Source organism: Canis lupus, chromosome 21, assembly GCF_048164855.1.
Source record: "Canis lupus baileyi chromosome 21, mCanLup2.hap1, whole genome shotgun sequence".
NCBI lineage: Eukaryota > Metazoa > Chordata > Mammalia > Carnivora > Canidae > Canis > Canis lupus.
In genome coordinates, this window is record NC_132858.1 from 51,194,122 (window position 1) to 51,212,293 (window position 18,172).

Here is an 18,172-nt window from a genome sequence, read left to right on the forward strand (position 1 = left end):
GCTCAGCAATCAGACAACAGAAATAAACATCCACATCAGCAAAGAACAAGTAAAACCCTCACTATTATGAAATGATACTCCATTTGGAAAAACCAAAAGACTTGACCAAAAAATTGCTAGAACTGATATACAAATTCAATAAAGTTGCAGGATACAAAATCAATGCATAGAAATCCATTACATTTCTCTACACCAATAATGAAGCTGCAGAAAAAGAAATTAGGGAGGCAGTCCCATTTGTAATTGCACCAAAAACAGTAAGATACCTAGAAATAAATCTAACCAAAGAATTGAAAGACCTGTAAACTAAAAAGTACAAAACACTGATGAAAAGCTCATGGATCAGAAGAACAAATGTTAAAAAAGCTATACCTCCCCAAACAATCTACACATTTAATGCAATCTGTATCAAAATACCAACAACAGGAGGAGGGGCAAGACGGCGGAAGAGTAGGGTCCCCAAATCACCTGTCTCCACCAAATTACCTAGAAAACCTTCAAATTATCCTGAAAATCTATGAATTCGGCCTGAGATTTAAAGAGAGAACACCTGGAATGCTCCAGTGAGAAGAGTTCGCGCTTCTATCAAGGTAGGAAGACGGGAAAAAAGAAATAAAGGAACAAAGGCCTCCAAGGGGGAGGGGCCCCGCGAGGAGCCGGGCTGAGGCCGGGGCGAGTGTCCCCAGGACAGGAGAGCCCCGTCCCGGAGGAGCAGGAGCTGCACCGACCTTCCCGGGCGGAAAGGGGCTCGCGGGGAGGTGGAGCAGGACCCAGGAGGGCGAGGATGCCCTCGGGCTCCCGGGGACAGTAACAGACACCTGCGCCCCGGGAGATGCGCTGAGCTCCCCAAGGGCTGCAGCGCGCACGGCGGGACCCGGCGGGACCCGGAGCAGCTCGGGGGGCTCGGGGGCAGCTCCGCGGAGGGGGCTGCGGGGCGGGAGCAGCTCGGGGGGCTCGGGGGCGGCTCCACGGAGGGGGCTGCGTGGCGGGAGCAGCTCGGGGGGGCTCAGGCCGAGGAAGAGGCTCCGCGGAGGGGGCTGCGGGGCGGGAGCGCGAATCCACCAGCGCAGGCTCCGGAGCACAGGGCGCCGGGACACAGCCCAGGATCCGGCCTCCCCCGGGACAGGCAGAGGCCGGGAGGGCCCAGGACAGCAAGGACGCTCCTGCCCCAGCTGAGCAGATCAGCGGCCCCGCCCGGAGCCTCCAGGCCCTGCAGACGGAGAGCTCCGGAGCTACTGCGGGAGCTGACTCCAGGGCTCCAGAGCTGGCCCCGCCACTGGGGTTGTTCCTCCTGCGGCCTCCCGGGGTAAACAACCCCCACTGAGCCCTGCACCAGGCAGGGGCACAGCAGCTCCCCCAACTGCTAACACCTGAAAATCAGCACAACAGGCCCCTTCCCCAGAACACCAGCTAGACGGACAACTTCCAGGAGAAGCCAAGGGACTTAAAGTACACAGAATCAGAAGATACTCCCCCGTGGTTCTTTTGTTTTGTTTTGTTTTGCTTTTTGATTTGTTTCCTTCCCCCACCCCCCTTTTTTCTCCTTTCTTTCTTTTTCTTTCTCTTTTTCTTCTTTTTTTTTCGTTTTTTTTCTTCCTTTTTTTTTTCTCTTTCTCTTTTCTTTCCTTCTTTCTCTCCTCTCTTTTTCTCCTTTTCCCAATACAACTTGCTTTTGGCCACTCTGCACTGAGCAAAATGACTAGAAGGAAAACCTCACCTCAAAAGAAAGAATCAGAAACAGTCCTCTCTCCCACAGAGTTACAAAATCTGGATTACAATTCAGTGTCAGAAAGCCAATTCAGAAGCACTATTATACAGCTACTGGTGGCTCTAGAAAAAAGCATAAAGGACTCAAGAGACTTCATGACTGCAGAATTTAGAGCTAATCAGGCAGAAATTAAAAATCAATGGAATGAGATGCAATCCAAACTAGAAGTCCTAACGACGAGGGTTAACGAGGTGGAAGAACGAGTGAGTGACATAAAAGACAAGTTGATAGCAAAGAGGGAAACTGAGGAAAAAAGAGACAAACAATTAAAAGACCATGAAGATAGATTAAGGGAAATAAACGACAGCCTGAGGAAGAAAAACCTACGTTTAACTGGTGTTCCCGAGGGCGCCGAAAGGGCCAGAGGGCCAGAATATGTATTTGAACAAATTCTAGCTGAAAACTTTCCTAATCTGGGAAGGGAAACAGGCATTCAGATCCAGGAAATAGAGAGATCCCCCCCTAAAACCAATAAAAACCGTTCAACACCTGGACATTTAATAGTGAAGCTTGCAAATTCCAAAGATAAGGAGAAGATCCTTAAAGCAGCAAGAGACAAGAAATCCCTGACTTTTATGGGGAGGAGTATTAGGGTAACAGCAGACCTCTCCACAGAGACCTGGCAGGCCAGAAAGGGCTGGCAGGATATATTCAGGGTCCTAAATGAGAAGAACATGCAACCAAGAATACTTTATCCAGCAAGGCTCTCATTCAAAATGGAAGGAGAGATAAAGAGCTTCCAAGACAGGCAGGAACTAAAAGAATATGTGACCTCCAAACCAGCTCTGCAAGAAATTTTAAGGGGGACTCTTAAAATTCCCCTTTAAGAAGAAGTTCAGTGGAACATTCCACAAAAACAAGGACTGAATAGTTATCATGATGACACTAAATTCATATCTCTCAATAGTAACTCTGAACGTGAACGGGCTTAATGACCCCATCAAAAGGCGCAGGGTTTCAGACTGGATAAAAAAGCAGGACCCATCTATTTGCTGTCTACAAGAGACTCATTTTAGACAGAAGGACACCTACAGCCTGAAAATAAAAGGTTGGAGAACCATTTACCATTCGAATGGTCCTCAAAAGAAAGCAGGGGTAGCCATCCTTATATCAGATAAACTAAAATTTACCCCGAAGACTGTAGTGAGAGATGAAGAAGGACACTATATCATACTTAAAGGATCTATTCAACAAGAGGACTTAACAATCCTCAATATATATGCCCCGAATGTGGGAGCTGCCAAATATATAAATCAATTATTAACCAAAGTGAAGAAATACTTAGATAATAATACATTTATACTTGGTGACTTCAATCTAGCTCTTTCTATACTCGATAGGTCTTCTAAGCACAACATCTCCAAAGAAATGAGAGCTTTAAATGATACACTGGACCAGATGGATTTCACAGATATCTATAGAACTTTACATCCAAACTCAACTGAATACATATTCTTCTCAAGTGCACAGCACATGGAACTTTCTCCAGAATAGACCACATACTGGGTCACAAATCGGGTCTGAACCGATACCAAAAGATTGGGATCATCCCCTGCATATTCTCAGACCATAATGCCTTGAAATTAGAACTAAATCACAACAAGAAGTTTGGAAGGACCTCAAACACGTGGAGGTTAAGGACCATCCTGCTAAAAGATGAAAGGGTCAATCAGGAAATTAAGGAAGAATTAAAAAGATTCATGGAAACTAATGAGAATGAAGATACAACAGTTCAAAATCTTTGGGATGCAGCAAAAGCAGTCCTAAGGGGGAAATACATCGCAATACAAGCATAGATTCAAAAACTGGAAAGAACTCAAGTACAAAAGCTAACCTTACACATAAAGGAGCTAGAGAAAAAACAGCAAATAGATCCTACACCCAGGAGAAGAAGGGAGTTAATAAAGATTCGAGCAGAACTCAACGAAATCGAGACCAGAAGAACTGTGGAACAGATCAACAGAACCAGGAGTTGGTTCTTTGAAAGAATTAATAAGATAGATAAACCATTAGCCAGCCTTATTAAAAAGAAGAGAGAGAAGACTCAAATTAATAAAATCATGAATGAGAAAGGAGAGATCACTACCAACACCAAGGAAATACAAACGATTTTAAAAACATATTATGAACAGCTATACGCCAATAAATTAGGCAATCTAGGAGAAATGGACGCATTCCTGGAAAGCCACAAACTACCAAAACTGGAACAGGAAGAAATAGAAAACCTGAGCAAGCCAATAACCAGGGAGGAAATTGAAGCGGTCATCAAAAACCTCCCAAGACACAAGAGTCCAGGGCCAGATGGCTTCCCAGGGGAATTTTATCAAACGTTTAAAGAAGAAACCATACCTATTCTCCTAAAGCTGTTTGGAAAGATAGAAAGATGGAGTACTTCCAAATTCGTTCTATGAGGCCAGCATCACCTTAATTCCAAAACCAGACAAAGACCCACCAAAAAGGAGAATTACAGACCAATATCCCTGATGAACATGGATGCAAAAATTCTCAACAAGATACTGGCCAATAGGATCCAACAGTACATTAAGAAAATTATTCACCATGACCAAGTAAGATTTATTCCCGGGACACAAGGCTGGTTCAACACCCGTAAAACAATCAATGTGATTCATCATATCAGCAAGAGAAAAACCAAGAACCATATGATCCTCTCATTAGATGCAGAGAAAGCATTTGACAAAATACAGCATCCATTTCTGATCAAAACTCTTCAGAGTGTAGGGATAGAGGGAACATTCCTCGACATCTTAAAAGCCATCTATGAAAAGCCCACAGCAAATATCATTCTCAATGGGGAAGCACTGGGAGCCTTTCCCCTAAGATCAGGAACAAGACAGGGATGTCTACTCTCACCACTGCTGTTCAACATAGTACTGGAAGTCCTAGCCTCAGCAATCAGACAACAAAAAGACATTAAAGGCATTCAAATTGGCAAAGAAGAAGTCAAACTCTCCCTCTTCGCCGATGACATGATACTCTACATAGAAAACCCAAAAGCCTCCACCCCAAGATTGCTAGAACTCATACAGCAATTCGGTAGCGTGGCAGGATACAAAATCAATGCCCAGAAGTCAGTGGCATTTCTATACACTAACAATGAGACTGAAGAAAGAGAAATTAAGGAGTCAATCCCATTTACAATTGCACCCAAAAGCATAAGATACCCAGGAATAAACCTAACCAAAGAGGTAAAGGATCTATACCCTCAAAACTATAGAACACTTCTGAAAGAAATTGAGGAAGACACAAAGAGATGGAAAAATATTCCATGCTCATGGATTGGCAGAATTAATATTGTGAAAATGTCAATGTTACCCAGGGCAATGTACACGCTTAATGCAATCCCTATCAAAATACCATGGACTTTCTTCAGAGAGTTAGAACAAATTATTTTAAGATTTGTGTGGAATCAGAAAAGACCCCGAATAGCCAGGAGAATTTTAAAAAAGAAAACCATATCTGGGGGCATCACAATGCCAGATTTCAGGTTGTACTACAAAGCTGTGGTCATCAAGACAGTGTGGTACTGGCACAAAAACAGACACATAGATCAGTGGAACAGAATAGAGAATCCAGAAGTGGACCCAGAACTTTATGGTCAACTAATATTCGATAAAGGAGGAAAGACTATCCATTGGAAGAAAGACAGTCTCTTCAATAAATGGTGCTGGGAAAATTGGACATCCACATGCAGAAGAATGAAACTAGACCACTCCCTTTCACCATACACAAAGATAAACTCAAAATGGATGAAAGATCTAAATGTGAGACAAGATTCCATCAAAATCCTAGAGAAGAACACAGGCAACACCCTTTTTGAACTCGGCCATAGTAACTTCTTGCAAGATACATCCACGAAGGCAAAAGAAACAAAAGCAAAAATGAACTATTGGGACTTCATCAAGATAAGAAGCTTTTGCACAGCAAAGGATACAGTCAACAAAACTAAAAGACAACCTACAGAATGGGAGAAGATATTTGCAAATGACGTATCAGATAAAGGGCTAGTTCCCAAGATCTATAAAGAACTTATTAAACTCAACACCAAAGAAACAAACAATCCAATCATGAAATGGGCAAAAGACATGAAGAGAAATCTCACAGAGGAAGACATAGACATGGCCAACTTGCACATTAGAAAATGCTCTGCATCACTTGCCATCAGGGAAATACAAATCAAAACCACAATGAGATACCACCTCACACCAGTGAGAATGGGGCCAATTAACAAGGCAGGAAACAACAAATGTTGGAGAGGATGCGGAGAAAAGGGAACCCTCTTACACTGTTGGTGGGAATGTGAACTGGTGCAGCCACTCTGGAAAACTGTGTGGAGGTTCCTCAAACAGTTAAAAATATACCTGCCCTACGACCCAGCAATTGCACTATTGCATCCCAAATAATACTGTTGTATCCCAAAGATACAAATGCAATGAAACGCCAGGACACCTGCACCCCGATGTTTATAGCAGCAATGGCCACGATAGCCAAACTGTGGAAGGAGCCTCGGTGTCCATCGAAAGATGAATGGATAAAGAAGATGTGGTTTATGTATACAATGGAATATTCCTCAGCCATTAGAAATGACAGATACCCACCATTTGCTTCAACGTGGATGGAACTGGAGGGTATTATGCTGAGTGAAGTAAGTCAGTCGGAGAAGGACAAACATTATATGTTCTCATTCATTTGGGGAATATAAATAATAGTGAAAGGGAATATAAGGGAAGGGAGAAGAAATGTGTGGGAAATATCAGAAAGGGAGACAGAACGTAAAGACTGCTAACTCTGGGAAACGAACTAGGGGTGGTAGAAGGGGAGGAGGGCGGGGGGTGGGAGTGAATGGGTGACGGGCACTGGGGGTTATTCTGTATGTTAGTAAATTGAACACCAATAAAAAATAAATTAAAAAAATACCAACAACATTTTTCATAGGGTTTGAACAAATATCCTAATTATCTTGACTACTATTATTTAGGTTAAGAAATCAGGCAGTGTGAGTGCTCTAAATTTGTTCTTTTATATGTATTTTTTTGACTACAGTAGTGCCTTTTTCTTTCATATTATTTTAAAATAAATTCTTCTATTTTTCTAAAAAAATACTGGAATTTTTATTGCAATTGTGTTGAACATGTGGGACAGTTTTAAGTGAATTAACATCGTAGCAATATTGACTTTTCCAGTCCATGAATATGGCATCTATCTGCATGGATTTTTGTTTAATCAAGATTTTGCACTTTTCAGTCTATAGGCTCTACATGTATTTTATAATAATCATAGCTAAGTATTTCATATTTGTATTGCTATTGTAAATGATTTATTTTCAAATCACAATTTCCAACTTTTCATGTAGAGACGTGATTGATTTTTTGTATATTTATTTTTATCCTGTGGTGGGTAAAATCATAGATTTGTTCTAGTTTTTTTTTTTTTTTTTTCTTTTTTTCTTAGATGCTTTGGAATTCTGTATGTAAACAGTCCTAATGTCTGGGAAAAGAGATAGTTTTTACCTTTTTTTTTCCATTTTGTACATCTTTTATATTTTGACTTACTACATTGTCCAGGACCTTTAGTACTATGCTGAGTAGGAGTGAGAAGAGCCGGTACCTTTCCTAACTCCTGATCTTAGGAGGAAGGCATTTAATGATCTTTCAGTATTAATTTGATGCCAGCTGTTAAGATTTTTATAGTTGCTCATTATCAGCTAAGTATGTCTCTTTCTTCTCCTAGTTTTTATAATAAATGAGTATTGGCTCTTTCTGCATCTTTTGAGATGATCGTTTGGGTGTGTTTGCTATCTGCCCTGTTTGGTGTTCTATGAGCTTGGATCTATAGTTTGATGTCTATTAATTTTGCCAAGTTGTCAGTCATTTGTTCTGATATTTCTTTTGCAGTGTTCTTTTCCCTTCTACTAGTGGGATCACGAGTAGATGTGGGAAATAAAGGCAGAAGAAAAATTAAATTTCCATACTACTTAGAGCTCATTGACAAGTCCTCGAAACAGGCTGAGTGACATCCCTCTAAGAACCCAGCTGCCTCGTTGTTTATACTTTGCAAAGGGCAAAAAGCAATCTTAGCCCAACCCCCAGGACCCCGTAAGTCTACTTTAACCCATAAAGATTCCTTTGGAAACTTCAGTTATCTCTACTCCTCAAGATGCGTGCTGGCAATCATCCCTTAAGCATGTGACCCACTGATTACATCTGAAGGATCTTAGGACTGAGTTTTTACTAAACAGTAACAAATGACCCTTCATAACAATAGTAAGCCCCTCAGGATCCCAAAATACTTGGGGGGCTTACACTATCCCTAACCCCCTTCCAACTTGAAAGTATATAATGGGTCACTCCTCATGACCACAGTACAATTCTTTCTGCTCACAGATCCTGTCCCCATGCTTTAATAAAATGAGCTTTTTACACCCAAAGATGTCTCCAGGATTATTTCTTGGTCATCATCTTCAAACCCTAACATCTTTTCCTATGTCAAGACCCAAGGGTCACAATTGCACACTTGTTAGCATTTCTTATTTTCCTCCATCTCTGTTTTATCATCTTTTTTTTTTCTCTTTGTGCTTATTTTGGGTAATACCTATTGATTAATCTTTATGTTTAGTGAATGGGGCTTTCACAGTCATCCTGCTCTACTCTCAGCTATAGATGTGAGCTCTGCATGTATTCTTTTCTGTCTCCCAAGGGAAGTAGGTCCCCCCTTAATTTCATTAGCAGCAGGTTTACCTAAGGCCCAAGGGCAAGAGAGTTGCCTTTTAACCATCCCCTGAAAGCATTTCCCCCCATAAAAGTGGAGGACAATGGACTAGTTGAAATATACATCTTTGTAGTAGTGCCTACAGTCCCTCTTTCTCAGGTTTACACTGAGGAACATTTTTTCAGGACTCTTGCCAGTGTTCCCCCCCCCCCCTTTCTTTTTAAAGTATCCAGTGAGGTTTTTGGAGAAGAGCCTGCAGATGGGGTTGAATTTATCTTGCATCTGTAGTTTCCACAGGTTCTGTATTCTCTTGCTAATCCACCATCAGTCCTTTGTGATTCATTACAAATTCCAGATGAATTCTTCCCAGCGCCTACTAGCATCTAACCTAGGACAACCATCTTATCTCTACTTAGGAAAGCCTATCTTTCCTTAAATTTCAAGTTAATTGGTCACTCAGTGACCTTGGCTTTCTGATATGTTCAAGAAAAATTTTGAATTTATAGATTTTCTAGCATTATTTTATTGTTGCTGTAAGTGTAGGAGTGATCTCTTTTCATCTTATCTAAATTCAAAACAGAAACTTGCATGTATTGTTCAAACTTAAATGTATTGAAGATTTATTATATGAAAAACAAAACACAGAACCAAATGAGAAATATGAATAAAAATAAACTCTGACAGTTCTCTGATATAATGATTATTATTATTGGGATATATTCTTAGAGCACATTTTTTGAAGGAGAGTTTGAGCATCATGATAAATGTTTTTTTTTTTTTTATTGTACTTTCTGGTTTCTAAATTTTTGGTTTCTTTACTAACTTCTATCTACAGAACTTACATTTTGCAGTTGTTATTTTTCAGTCATTGTTGCCACTATATTAATTTATTTAGTTCCTTCCTATTTAGTCATTGAGTTTTAGATGTTTCTCATTTTGATGTAGCTGTAGCAAAATTTTGCAATGTTTGATAGTGCTATCATGATATTTTCAAAGGGGCTATTGCTTTATTATATGAATATCACAGTGGTCATTGTCTACATATAAGAATAAATTGCCCTGCAATGTAAATTGAACCTTTTTATAGGTGTTTTTTGGGAAGATATGGCATAGCTACCGACATGTTCTCAGAGGGTTAGGAGATTCCACCATGCTGCTATCTTAAATTCACCTTTATTTCAAATAGAACCCAAGTGTTAGTGTTGTTTTTTCTTATCTGATGCAAATTAAATCAAGGCCCTAATGTGCCCCCCCCCCGTTTTAAAATTCATATATGGGAAAGAAGAGATCTATGTCTGCTTATAAATTTATCCCAAATAAATAGAGGTATATCTGGACTTTGTCGGAGCTCTCTCCATAGTTTTCGGGATGATTATTAAGGGGGCTAAGTTACTCTTACTAGTTTGTTTATTCAGCTGCCCCAGGACAGTGGGGATCAAGTGTAGATCAAGATCTCTCCTAGAAGGGATTCTTGGTCCTGGGTGTCTTTTTTTTTTTTTTTTAAACTGAATTTCCTGTGGTCACCTTGACAGTGACTAGCTTTCTTTACTGAGCCATCTTTTGGGACCTGGCATCCACTAGTATTGTCTCTCATATTATATACTCTGCTTTTATTTTAGTGTGAATCTCTGTCTCTCTTTTGGGGGAGAGCCTGTCCACCTTATAGAGGACCACTGCCATGGAGAAGTCCAATTCTCTACAAGTTTGATCACTGAGGCCACTGGGTCTGTTCAGGAAGCTGACAGAGTTCTCCAAGTGGTAGACAGAGTGAAAGAACAATACCACCCTCTTTCCAGCAGTCCACTATCATGTTCTTCTTTTCTCTTTCCATATTGCAGTGGATGAGCGGAGTTCTAATTAAAGCTGCCCTACTTACTTACTGCAACAACAAACTACTATCTGTGTTACTTTTACTGGCTCTTATGCCTCCCTGGTAGCTGGTAAGCCGCTGCCTACCTTTTAAAATGTAAATTGAATCTCTGCTCTCCCTTCCCTTGTTCCAATAGCTTTAGAATAAAATCCAGAGGCTTGACCTACATGTTCAGCCCCTAGACCACCTTTCTAATCTTATTACTTTCTAAATGTCCCCTGCTTTCCCCTCTTCAACTATACTGGCTCCTCACTGTCTTTAGAACATGTCATGTGGAGATGCTTTGATTCTGCTCTTCTCTCTGCCTAACCCCTAACCATCCATTCAGATAGCTCCTTTTCTCTCTTACAGGCCTCTGCCCAAATATTTTTGCTCAAATGTCTCTAATTCCCTTCTTCCCTTCCTTCTTATCTCATTTTGCATTATTTTCTTTTATAAAACTTAGTGCTACTAGATACCATTATCATTTACTCGTTTTCTATTATCTTTGCTTCCTAACTGAATGTGGGTTTTATGAGGAGAGACTTTGTTTTATTCACTGATATATCCAGGAAACTGTTAGAGGTGGGGGTACTCACGAATGTCTAACTAACAAATATCTGTTGAATGAGTATATGAATGAATGGATGAAGGAATAGCAGAAAGAAAGAATTTCAGTGCATTAGGTTGATTATAAATTAGGGAGAAGCTTTCAGTTTGGCGTCATTGCTTCCCCGAGGCAGCTTAGCACACCTTCCTACACATTGACCTACAGCACAAGTGAGATTCCCAGTGAACTAATTCCTTCTTCTCCTGAGGTAACCTTTCCTTGCCATCTTTGCTCATCTAATTAGGGCTATCTTGGGGTCTTCTGCCTAGATCTTTCTACTGATGCCTTAAAATAAATTGGTGCTTCATCAAGAAGATGAAATCTGATGAAGTCTGAGGGCTCAATGAATCCTTATTCAATTTACTCTTTTCTATCCTATTTAAAAGAAAGTACAATTGATAAAGATTCCTGATTTTTGCTATTGCTGAAGGTGTTTCGAATTTTGGTTGGTTTCTGGGAAGGGAGGTTTGTATGCTTAGGACAGTATTTTTATTCTTCCCAGAAATTTGCCTATGCCATTGTGTTAGGCAAAATAATGATTCCCAAAGATGTTCATGTCCTAATCTCCAGAGCCTGTGACTATATTACCTTATTGGCAAAGATTATTTTGTTGATGTGATCTTGACATGGGGAAATTATTCTGTATTATCTGGTAGGCCTGACACGGTCCCAAAATCCTTTAAAGTGAAAGAAGGAGTCAAGACAATGATAATCAAAGAAGGAGATGAGAATAAAAGGAGAGGACCACAATTCTAGGAACACAGGCAGTCTCTAGAAGCTGAACAAGGCAAAGCAACAGATCCTCCTCTAGGGCCCCCAAAAGGAACACAGTCCTTGCTGCACCTTGATTTTTTAGTCCACTGAAACTGATTTTAAATTCGTGGCCTCCAGAACTTCAAGATAGAAATATTTGTATCGTTTTAAGTGACTAAATTTGCAATAATTTGCTTTAGCAGTGATAGGAAATTAACACACATTTTGGTACCAGATATGGGGTACTGATATAATAAATATCTAAAAATGTGGAAGCAGCTTTGGAGTAGGGTAATGGGTAAAGGCTGGAAGAATTTTGTGGAGTATGATAGAAATAGCCTAGATTACCTTTAATAGGCTATAAGTAGAAACAAATCGACTCCTCTGGTAATGAAGACTCGGAAGTAAGGAGCATTGTAGAGAAAACCTATATTAAGAAAATTTAAATGATCATGAATAGATTATTGGAAGAAATATGGACATTCAAGGTGCTGTTGTTGAGACCTCAGAATGCAATGAGAAATTTGGTATTGGAAACTAGAGAAAGATGATTCTTGGTATATAGGGGCAAAACGCTTAGTTGAATAGTATTCTATAGCTATGTAGAAAGCAGAAGTTGTATACAATGAGCTTTGACATTTAGCTCATTGATTTTAACTCAATCCTGGATCCCAGGATCACGCCCTGAGCCGAAGGCAGACGCTCAACCACTGAGCTATCCAGGCTTTCCAGATCTTAGACTTTTATTTGGGGAACATATGACTTATTTCTAGAGTTACACAAGGTCCAAGATGGCAAGGAATGTGTCTCAGGAAGGATTTTTACCCAGAGTCTCACCCATCATTGATTTAAACAATTTACATGATGAGATTGGGATTTTTGAGCTGTTGCAATCTAGATGATACTTGGAAGGGTGGTGATGCTATCATGGGTTGAAATGTTTGGGAATATTGGAATGGGATGAATGTATTTTGCATGTGGGATGGACATAAATTTGGAAGCATCAAAAGGAGGATTGTGGTAGCAGAATAACAGGCTCCCAAAGATGTTTATTTTCTAATTGGTGAACCTGTGAATATTTGACTTTACAAGTAAATTGTTTCTACTCCCAACACTTCTGACACCAAATGCATGGGAATTGTTTTGTTTTGTTTTTGTTTTCCCACACCAATAACCAATTCTCAAACTCTCAAAACACCAACCAGGTGTCCTATGATTCAATTCAATTCTGGCACTAAATACCTGGACTTAATGTCAGATCCCACAAGTTTAAGGGCTTAGTCTCACAAGATTACGGTCACTTCAGACACCAGTCTTGAGTATTAGATGGTGCACTTTTGTCTGACCTTGCTACAATGTCAGAGGTTCCCTCTTTTCTTCAGATTTGATCATTTGTTCGAATGGCTCACAGAATTCAAGAACTCTCTTCACTCATGTTTATCAGTTTATTATAAAAGCTAAAATTCAGGAAGAGCCTGAATTTTATACATTAATGAAAGATGTATAGTGGAAGAAGCATAGACTTTCTAGGCTTTCTTCGGGCATGCCACCCTCTCAGGACCTCAAGGCATTCATCAACTTGGAAGCAATCTGAACCCTGTTGTTTGGGGTTTTTATGGGGATTCTATTATACAGGCATGATTGATTAAATTATTGGCCATTAGTGATTAACCTGATTTCCAGTCCCTCATTTCTCCTTGAAATTTAGGAATGGGGATGAGTTTTAACCCTCTAAGCTGTTATGATGGTTCATTTTACATGTCAACTTTATTGGTCTAGAGGATACCAAGATAGCTGGTAAAGCATTATTTTTGAGTGTTTCTGGAAGAGATAAGCACTTCATGCAGTAGAGTACAGACCTATTGCTAGCAATATGAATAGGCATCTTCTTATCCACTGAGGGCCAAAATAGAAGACAAAGGTTAAGGAGGGTGAATTCTCTCTTTCTCCATCTAGAATGTCCATCTTTTCCTGACCTGGGACATTGAAGATCCTGGTTCCCAGGCCTTCGTACTCAAACTAAATTGTACCTGCAACTTTTCTGTTTCTCTAGCCTGCAGATGGCAAACTGTGGGACTTCTCAGCCTTTGTAACTGTGTGAGCCAATTCTTATAATAAATCTTCCTTTATATACAGATCTTCCTCAACTTGCCATGGGGTTATGTCCCAATAACTCATCTTAAATTGAAAATACAGTAAGTCTAAAATGCATTTAATACGCTTAAACTACTAAACATTATCGTTTAATCTAGCCTACTATAAATGTGCTCAGAACACTTACATGAGCCTACAGTTGGGCAAAAATCATCTAATACAAAGCCTATTTTATAATACAGTGTTGAATATCTCATATAATTTATTGAGCACTGCACTGAAAGTGAAAAACTAAATGGCTATCAGTATATCGGTTGTTTACCTTTGTGATTGCTTGGCTAACTGGAAGCTGTGGCTTGCTGCTGCTACCTAACATCATGAGAGTATTGTACCACATATTACTCGCCTGGGAAAAATCAAATTTCAAAATTTGAAGTACAGTTTCTATATAATGTATATCACTTTTGCACCATCATAAAGTGAAAACATTTATAAGTCAGGGGCATATATATATATATATATATATGTAAAAATATATATATATATATATTTACACACACACATTCTGTGTTTCTGGAGAACTCTAATACACATGCTTCATTTTTCCTGGGACCAGCCCCTATTCTGAAGCTCTCTAGGGGCCTCAGGCTACCAGTCATCTCATTAGCATAAAACCACAATCTTATAACCCCATAACTCTTATAACTCCGAAGATTCCAAGTACGTGTCAAGAATTGGGAGCAAAGACGAAATATTTATTTATTTTTTCATTTTCACCACATGACAAAAGAGAATTTGCAGATGCAACCAAGTGAAGAATCTTGAAACAAGGGAAATTATTCTGAATTGTCTGGGTGGGCCCATTGTAGTCATATGGGCTCTTACCAGGGAACCAGGGTAAGAAGCAGAGGTGGGAGACAGTGAGAAAGAGGCCATGAGCCAAATGATGTAGGTAGCATCTAGAAGTTAAAAAGGCAAGGAGTAAGTATATTCTTGCAGAGCCTTTGATTCTAGTCTATCCTATGAGAACCCTTATCCCCTGGACTTGGTAAATCATGTTTTTCACATTCCCTATCATTGACCTGGATCTTGATTCACAGTGAATAAGGCCCAGGATCCCTATGTTTGTCACAAATTCAATTTGATTATCAGCAAAATAAATAAATATTCTTGTAACCATATCTTATTTGTGGGATTAAGTCATCCCAAACATTAACTTTTTTTTTTTTTTTTGGTTGTAGTTCAAGTTTATTTAAATGATAAATTGAGAGAAGTTACATTAAAAGGTTGTTCTATTTGGAGTCATTTGTTCCTTGGTTATTTTCTATAAATGCCAAAGTTATGTCATCTTGACCTTATCCAGGGTTTAAGAAGGTTCTTTTCTTTTTTTTTTTTTAATTTTTTATTGGTGTTCAATTTACTAACATACAGAATAACCCCCAGTGCCCGTCACCCATTCACTCCCACCCCCCGCCCTCCTCCCCTTCTACCACCCCTAGTTCGTTTCCCAGAGTTAGCAGTCTTTACGTTCTGTCTCCCTTTCTGATATTTCCCACACATTTCTTCTCCCTTCCCTTATATTCCCTTTCACTATTATTTATATTCCCCAAATGAATGAGAACATATAATGTTTGTCCTTCTCCGACTGACTTACTTCACTCAGCATAATACCCTCCAGTTCCATCCACGTTGAAGCAAATGGTGGTTATTTGTCATTTCTAATAGCTGAGTAATATTCCATTGTATACATAAACCACATCTTTATCCATTCATCTTTCGTTGGACACCGAGGCTCCTTCCACAGTTTGGCTATCGTGGCCATTGCTGCTATAAACATCGGGGTGCAGGTGTCCCGGCGTTTCATTGCATCTGTATCTTTGGGGTAAATCCCCAATAGTGCAATTGCTGGGTCGTAGGGCAGGTCTATTTTCAACTCTTTGAGGAACCTCCACACAGTTTTCCAGAGTGGCTGCACCAGTTCACATTCCCACCAACAGTGTAAGAGGGTTCCCTTTTCTCCGCATCCCCTCCAACATTTGTTGTTTCCTGCCTTGTTAATTGGCCCCATTTTCACTGGTGTGAGGTGGTATCTCATTGTGGTTTTGATTTGTATTTCCCTGATGGCAAACATTAACTTATATAATTCAGTCTGGATTTGTCTGATTTCTCTTGTCACTGGAAATCAGACCTCTAGTCCATACCACTGGCTTTGGTGGTGAATAATTCAGTGAGCTAACATATGAAATCCTTGTATCACTTTCCTGTCTCACACTTGAATCACTTTGCACTGATCTAGGATAAACTGAAAAATTATAAATGGAGCCTTAAAAGCTTGCAGGACCTAGGTCCAGCATGGCTCTTCAATCTCATCTGCCTTTACTTCCTTTGTGAATTTTTACGTGCCAACCACACTGACTGTCTTTTCTTCTCATGTGATAAGACCTCTCAACTCAGGGCCTTTGCACATGCAGTTTTCCTGGCTAGAATATTTTCTCCTCATTATTTTTCCTGGCTTACTCATTTGCCTTTTGATTTTATGGGGAAAGCCTTCCATTATTGTTCAAACATCTTTAATGTTTAGTTAAAGCTTTAGTTATTTTCTCTTTTGAGGCATTGGTTCTAATTGTAATCGGTCAATTATTGCTCTCATCCTCCACTTGATAAAGATAGACACTGTGTCTATCTTAGCCTTTTATTTTTAGCAATTAGCAAAGTACCTACACAGCTTTCAATAATATGGGTCATATATCCTTTTATTAGTGTTCTGAAACTTAAAACAAGTGTGTGAGCCCAATCTATGTAATAACACTTATGACTAAAAAGATTGTGCCTATATTTCTTTTTTTTTTTAATTTTTATTTATTTATGATAGTCACAGAGACAGAGAGAGAGAGAGAGAGGCAGAGACACAGGCAGAGGGAGAAGCAGGCTCCATACACCGGGAGCCCGATGTGGGATTCGATCCGGAGTCTCCAAGATCGCGCCCTGGGCCAAAGGCAGGCGCCAAACCGCTGCGCCACCCAGGGATCCCTGTGCCTATATTTCTTTTTCATCTCAAGGCTTCAAATTCCTCTGTCAATTATTGCATCACATTATGCTAACCACTAAGCAATACTCTCTTTTTTTTATAAAATTATAATTTGAAATGATAGAAGAAAATTGGAACAGAGGCAAAAATCTTTGAAAGCTGTATGGGGAATGACCCAGTGAATATAGGGTTATGCTTAAGTCATTCTTTGCTTCAGTAGTAATTATTTTCTTTTCTATATTTGCCCAATGAATAAATATATTTTTTCTATGTAAGACTATTCTGCACATAAGAAATATTTTATTTCAGAAATGAATTAAATTGAGCACATCTCTTAATTCCCCCTATGTAGGCAATTTTGTCATTACATATTTATCTCCTGGTTAATAGAAATGGACTTCTATACCTTCTGCTATAATATCTTACATATGTATTAAGTTTTCTCTATACCAAAAGTCTTTATTATTTTTTAAAGTTTTTATTTGAATTCTAATTAGTTAACATACAGTGTAATATTGGTCTCAGGTGTACAATATAGTAATTCAACACCTCCATATAACACCCAGTGTTCTTCACAACAGGTGCACTCCTTCATCCCTATCACCTATTTCCCCCATCATCCCCACTCACCTCCCTTCTGGGAACCATCAGTGTGTTCTCTATAGTCAAAATCCAAAAGTATATTTTAAATAGTTCTTTTTTTCCTCATTAAACTCTTAGTTTTTAGACCTATGGCAAACACTTGAAGTTGAAAAAACCTTGAGATTACCTAATTTTAATATCATATCATACTTAATTAGATTATATCTTCTGTGATAGTATGAGGAGCCCTCAGAAGCTGTTTGGTATAGGAAAATCAGCAAATTGGTAAACAATGTCATTATAAAAACCTTTCTGAAAGAATGTCTTACTGGAGCTGAAGCCAATTTTGACCATGATGAAAGTAAACCTCCCTTGCCAACTGTTTCATTACTTAACTTGCCTTATAATTAAAATATATTTCCTTATATTTCACATACTCTTTCTCTACTACACATTTAGTTATTTTTATTTGTTACTTAATCTAATAATAACAATTGCTATCTTTTCTCTGTTGTAGACACTAATGATAGTTTGGGCAAATTTTTATCATAATAACATCACTATTGTCCATCCAGTAGAAATTATTCTGGGCTTCCTTCTTGTCTTGAAATATGGCCATATAGTTTATCTCATTTCATTTCATACATAGCTTGCAAAGACAGATTGTATTTTTAATGATTTATGTATATTCATATTGCAATTTTCTTCTGATACTCAGGATATAATTTATGGCTCTGATTGAAGGGCACCTTCCATTTAGTT

At 39.2% G+C, this 18,172-nt stretch overlaps 1 long non-coding RNA gene across 1 annotated transcript in view; it reads left to right on the forward strand.

The window, feature by feature from the left end:
- The first annotated feature begins 461 nt into the window (after window positions 1-461).
- The window catches only part of LOC140613542 (uncharacterized), an 80,924-nt gene continuing 63,213 nt past the window's right edge, over window positions 462-18,172 (forward strand). Inside the window, exon 1 of the long non-coding RNA XR_012014530.1 lies at window positions 462-590. This is a non-coding gene — a long non-coding RNA (uncharacterized lncRNA). The remainder of the gene's footprint in view (window positions 591-18,172) is intronic.